Source organism: Athene cunicularia (assembly GCF_003259725.1).
Source record: "Athene cunicularia isolate RWA chromosome 2 unlocalized genomic scaffold, athCun1 chr2_part1, whole genome shotgun sequence".
Taxonomy (NCBI): Eukaryota; Metazoa; Chordata; class Aves; order Strigiformes; family Strigidae; genus Athene; species Athene cunicularia.
Genome location: NW_020799095.1, coordinates 19493754 through 19499899, shown reverse-complemented (window position 1 = coordinate 19499899; position 6146 = coordinate 19493754).

The window sequence follows — 6146 nt, the reverse complement described above, 5'->3', positions numbered from 1 at the left end:
GGGGGGGGGGGGGGGGGGGGGCCGAGGAGCACAGACAAGAACAAGTTAAAGTCCATAGTGCTCCAGAGCATCTCTGAACCTGGCCAGACGCAGCCACATTCCTCTGCTCCTTTCCAGTGTTAAGAAGTCAACTGGCCTCTCTGCAGACACCCACAGGGTTTCTCCTGCTGTAAGCTTAAATCTGATACTCTTACAGCTTCCACAAGGTGTATGCAAGATACAAAACCCAGAGACACATTTCCCTTCCAGTACCACCATTTTTATGGAAATTTTATGATTGTAAATATTTCTTCATGTATACTTTTGTGTCTGTGTGTGTCTGTATGTTTCATCCAAATTAACATTTCCTCCTGAGCATCAGGAAGTTCATCTCTGATTGCTAAATAGCCTGGCAGACCAAATTATATAAATACATGTACCTATATATACAGATATAGTCCCACATACCTTTTTTGTATATATGTAAAATGGGATTCCTCCCCTAATTTCTCATGCATAGCATGATATTTGTTTAAAAATTCCTATACATATCCCAGTTTCAATGGCAAGGCTGCTATCATCTTAAAACAATGACTTGAAGTGTTCCTGTGCTCACCTCCTTGAGTCTTTGCACTTTTATCTTTTTTGGCTGCACATTTGGCCTTGCACATTAAACATAAAGCATGGAAGACAGGCGGCACCTTACAGATTCTTGGTTCACAAATGGGTTCTAATCACACTGTTAAGAGTAATAATATTTCTTTAGCCAATTTATTCTTCATGCCTTTGAAAGTGAGGTCTTGCTTTTTAAAAAGGAAAGAATCATTAGGTCAAAAGAAAGAAAAGAATGTGTCAGAATGATTATTTTGCAAACCAAAAAAAGTTATATTCTCAGAAGGAAGATTTATTGTCATATAACAGACTGAGAGTGTTACATGCTGCCTAAAATGAAAACCAAGTAGATTAATTTCCAGGAGAAAAAAAAAAAAACAAAACAAAAAAAAAAAAAAACACGCACCAACTTTGGTTTCAACAATTTTGTCCAAGGTTCAATTCTGTGAAATTGCTGGGCCCTTGTGATTCAGCTGAAGACTATGCTAACCATGAACATTCTGAGCATCTCTGAATATCAAGTCCATAAGGAGATCAGATCTATAACAGATTAAGAATATTAATGTAACATGTTATATTCCTTCTTTAAAAAAGGGCTGACTTTGTCTTGTTTAGGCACCTGCTTGAAAGGATCCCTTGAGAGATGATCCTGAAGGGTATAGAGGCCCAGGAAGGCTGGGCGCTCTTTAAGAAGGAAGTGTTAATATCACAGGAGCAGGCAGTCCCCAGGTTCTCTAAGAGAAGCTGACGCCAGAGAAGACCACCCTGGCTAAACAGGGAGCTTTGGCTGAAACTCAGTGTGAAAAAGAGAGTTTACAGCCTTTGGAAGAAGGGGCTAGTGACTCACAATGATTACTAAGAGATGCTGTGAGGCTATGCAGGGTGGAAATCAGGAGGTCTAAAGCCCAGCTGGAAAATAATCTGGCTTCAGCAATCAAGAACAACACGAAATGTTTCTATAAGTATGTCAGTAGCAAAAGAAAGACCAGGGAGAGTCTCCATACCCTACTAGATGCAGGAGGAAACATGGTAACAAGTGATGAGAAGGATGAGGTCCTTAATGCCTTCTTTGCCTCAGTCTTTAATAACAAGACTAGCTGTACTGAGGGAATCCAGCCTCCTCAGCCAGAAGACCATTCCAGGAGACAGTCAGTGACCTGCTGCATCACACAGACACACTCAAGTCCATGAGGCCGGATGGGATACACCCAAGGGTGCTGAAGGAGCTGGCTGGGGTGCTCGCCAAGCCACTTTCCATCATTTACCAGCAGTCCTGGCTGACCGGGGAGGTCCTGAAAGGTTGGAAATTGGCCAATGTGACACCCATATATAAGAAGGGTCAGAAGGATGATCTGGGAAATTACAGGCCTGTCAGCTTGACTTCAGTGCCTGGGAAGCTGATGGAGCAGCTCATCCTGAGTGCCATCACACAACACATGCAGGACAACCAGATGCTCAGGCCCAGTCAGCATGGGTTTATAAAAGGCAGGTCCTGCTTGACAAACCTCATCTCCATCTATGACAGGGAGACCTGCTTATTGGATGAGGGAAAGGCTGTGGATGTTGTTTACCTTGACTTTAGTAAGGCCTTTGGCACCATTTCCTACAGCATTCTCCTGGCATAACTGGCTGCTCATGGCTTGGATGGGCACACGCTTTGCTGGGTAAAAAACTGTCTGGATGGCCAGGCCCAAAGAGTTGTGGTGAACGGAGTTAAATCCAGTTGGCGGCCAGTCATGAGTGGTGTCCCCTAGGGCTTGGTTTTGGGGCCACTCCTGTTTAACATCTTCATTGATGATCTAGACGAGGGGATCGAGTGCACTCTCAGTCAGTTTGCAGATGACACCAGGTTGGGCGGGAGTGTTGATCTGCTCGAGGGCAGGGAGGCTCTGCAGAGAGACCTGGACAGGCTGGAGCCATGGGCTGAGCCCAACTGGAGGAGTTTCCATAAGGCCAAATGCCGGGGGCTGCCCTTGGGCTGCAACAACCCCCAGCAGCGCTACAGGCTTGGGGAGGAGTGGCTGGAGAGCTGCCAGTCAGAGAGGGACCTGGGGATGCTGATTGACAGCCGGCTGAACAGGAGCCAGCAGTGTGCCCAGGTGGCCAAGAAGGCCAATGGCATCCTGGCTTGTGTCAGCAATAGCGTGGCCAGCAGGGACAGGGAAGGGATCTGACCCCTGGACTCGGCACTGGTGAGGCTGCCCCTCGATTCCTGTGTTCAGTTTTGGGCCCCTCACTACAAAAAGGACATGGAATGACTCGAGCGTGTCCAGAGAAGGGCAACGGAGCTGGTGCAGGGTCTGGAGCACAGGTCGTACGGGGAGTGGCTGAGGGAACTGGGGGTGTTTAGACTGGAGAAGAGGAGGCTGAGGGGAGACCTCATCGCCCTCTACAGCTACCTGAAAGGAGGGTGCAGAGAGCTGGGGATGAGTCTCTTTAGCCTAGTAATAAACAATAGGACAAGAGGGAATGGCCTCAAGTTGCACTAGGGAAAGTATAGACTGGATATTAGGAATCATTTCTTTCCAGAAGGGGTTGTTAGGTGTTGGAATGGGCTGTCCACGGCAGTGGTGGAGTCCCCATCCCTGGAGGTGTTTAAGAGTCGGGTTGACATAGCTCTGAGGGATCTGGTGTAGTTGGGAACTGTCAGTGTTAGGTTAATGGTTGGACTGGACGATCTTCAAGGTCTTTTCCAACCTAGATGATTCTGTGATTCTATGAAAAAAACAGTCTTACAGAGCCTGTTTGGCAAGCCAAAACATAAGCTTTATTTGTTGTCTCAGCTGATGCTCCCTCTTGGATCACAAAGAATTTATGCAAGCAAATATTGTAGAAGATTCTTACATTTCCTATTTATCCCATTTTCACTCACTGAAAAAAGTAGTTTGGATTTGAACTGCCTGAAAATAATGCAATGTATAATTCACTGTAAATTTGTGGACAACCCAGGGAAACAAATGGCTGTCAACATCACTTGAACTGTCTTGAAGGAAAGTGGGTTACTGCTATCATTTAAGCTATTTGATACATTTGGTGACCTACTTCATATGGAATTCAAGTGCTTTTACCTTGCCAAATTTTACTCCCTACTTGGTCAGTGACCAGTTACTACTGCTTCTCTGGGCCAATGCAAGTGCTTGCCAACAAAGTGAAGTCTGCAACGTCCTTTGAACCAGAGAGATAAGGGAATTATTACTCTTGAGCAAGCTTTGATGAAGAAGACAATATTATAATTTTGCTATGATTACACCACCTGGATTATTGCTGTTTTATTGGAAATAAAATTTGTAGTTAGTTTATACACAGCTACTCCTGAAGTCATCGGTATAACATACCCAAAATCTTTCTAATTATAAGGGTTATTGTACCCTATTTACATAAGGACATACTGATGTGAATATTTTCCTATTCCTTTTATAATACTTTCTAACATTTGTATTACTTCATTTGATACAGAATTTTCATGTCTTTCTCCTTAACAGAGATCTTGTACTGAATTAGCTTCCTACCATGTTTAGCTCTGAAATTAAGGAAAGCTGATCACTCACTGCTATCTTGAATGCAGATGCTCGCAGTTTGTTCCCCTTTGATTCGAGCAGAATCTCTTTTCTAGCTTCTGCTTAGTCTGCAAGTAGCCCCATTCCTAGTGAAGCAGAAATCTCCTCCAGATATCACCCTCCTAGCATTACAATTCTGCCTTTCTACTTCTCTTTCCAGTCCTGCACAGGGTACATTGAATGTTTCAGAGAAAGTTCCCACCAAAGTTCAGGTCTCCAGATTTTTTTCAGAGCAAAAAGGTTTTTCCCTCCAGAATTTCCTACCTTTTCTTTATGTGGTTGATGCTCACCTGAATACTGCCAGTGTAGCCCACCAGCTCTTCAGTTTACCAGCTTTGCACTAAGTAGGCAAATTGTATGTTTGTCTGTATGTCTGAATGTCTGAACCCCTTTACATTTGTTTGCTGAATGAGAGCTGAATCCTCCCTCTCTTCCTGCTGGACATCCTAATTCCAGAAGGGCACTCGCATTAAGAGAGGGAACACATATATATATAATCCATATAAGAGAAACCTGTTATTGTAGCCATGTTTCCTTCACTTGCTGGTATGACATTCTTGGATATCTCCTCTGTCAGCCTAGCTCTCAGCAGAAGTAAATTGCTTTTTTGAAGACTAAACTGTTCAGCAACATCAGTGTGTCCTCAATAAACATCTCTACTGGCCCACTTTCCTCTAGGTCAGCTATCCTACCCTGATATCCACACACACATCTGCTGGCTTCCCCATAGGGGAGGCACTTCTATAAGTTTCCCTTTCTCCCTGAAGGAAAAGTACTTCTAGTGTTCTTCCTTCCTTTCACCTTTCCAAGCAGGTGCAAGAGCAATTCCTAAAGCAATCTCTTTTGCCATCTGCTTCTTCTTCCATTAACCTCCCATAGCACAAAACCCAGAGAACCACCAAACTTTTCTGCTCCTCTCTACAAGGGCAAAAAATCTCATCTAGCCACTTACTTCTAGACTCCTACTCCATGCTAGAGCTGGGCTTAAGAGAGGAAGGCATCCTCACCTTGCCTCTGACTTCATACCTGTGTCTGTCTGGCCTCCTCCCTCTCACTACCCTTCAGACTCTTCCCAGACTGTCCTGCTGTTCTTGAATGCCCTTGGTTGGCTACTTGATTGGCTAATTAGCACCTTGCTCCATACGAGGGTTCTTGAAAGGGAAAATTTCCTAAATGTGATACTGAATTAGTCCTACAACTTGCAGACTTGGATGTGGAAATAAATTTTAATTAAGGAGATGATAAGATTTACAGCTGAAAGGATTGCAATACTTTTCCTGCAACAGAACTAAGTTCTTTAGCTCCTGGCTCAGCCTATTACTCCTTTTAAGTTTTCTACCTACTAGCCAGCCTGCAGCTTCCTACAATAGAGAAGGTACCTATAACATCACAACAATTACCCAGCAAATATGCTACCTCCTGGCTAAATTTCTGTGTCCGTTTGCCATGCTTCATAGCACAGCTCCTTTAGTGTCTAAGCCTGGTTTCCTCTGCATTGACTCTGCATCCTTTGGGAACTATCCCTTCCTATCTTCAGAATTTCTGCAAAACTATTTTGGGGGGGTGTGGGGTGTGACTTTAATCTGCGGTTGGGTAACAGTTTTAAGCTCAGTAGATCTTAGAGAAAGGGCCTAAAATCTGATGAGGTTTCAAGGTTTGGGGGCCAGAGTTAAGGGATTATGCTAGAGCCACATAGAAGATTAAGTTTTTATATATGGGCATTAAACTGTCCTGCTGTAAATGATATCAAGTGATAACCAGATCATTCAGTAAGTGAGATTCCCTGAATTATAAACTGAATTTTTAATTAGACACGACTATGACAATGGGAAGGATTGTTTCTAATACAAAAATTTAAATGAGACAGAAACAAGGGTGCATCTGAAGACAGTTAACACAAGGATTATCATGTCCTCTACTGTAGTGACTATCACCTTAAAAAATGATCTTTTGGAATTGGGAATTCATTATTTCACTCCTAGGCTTTGTTCAGAGTCT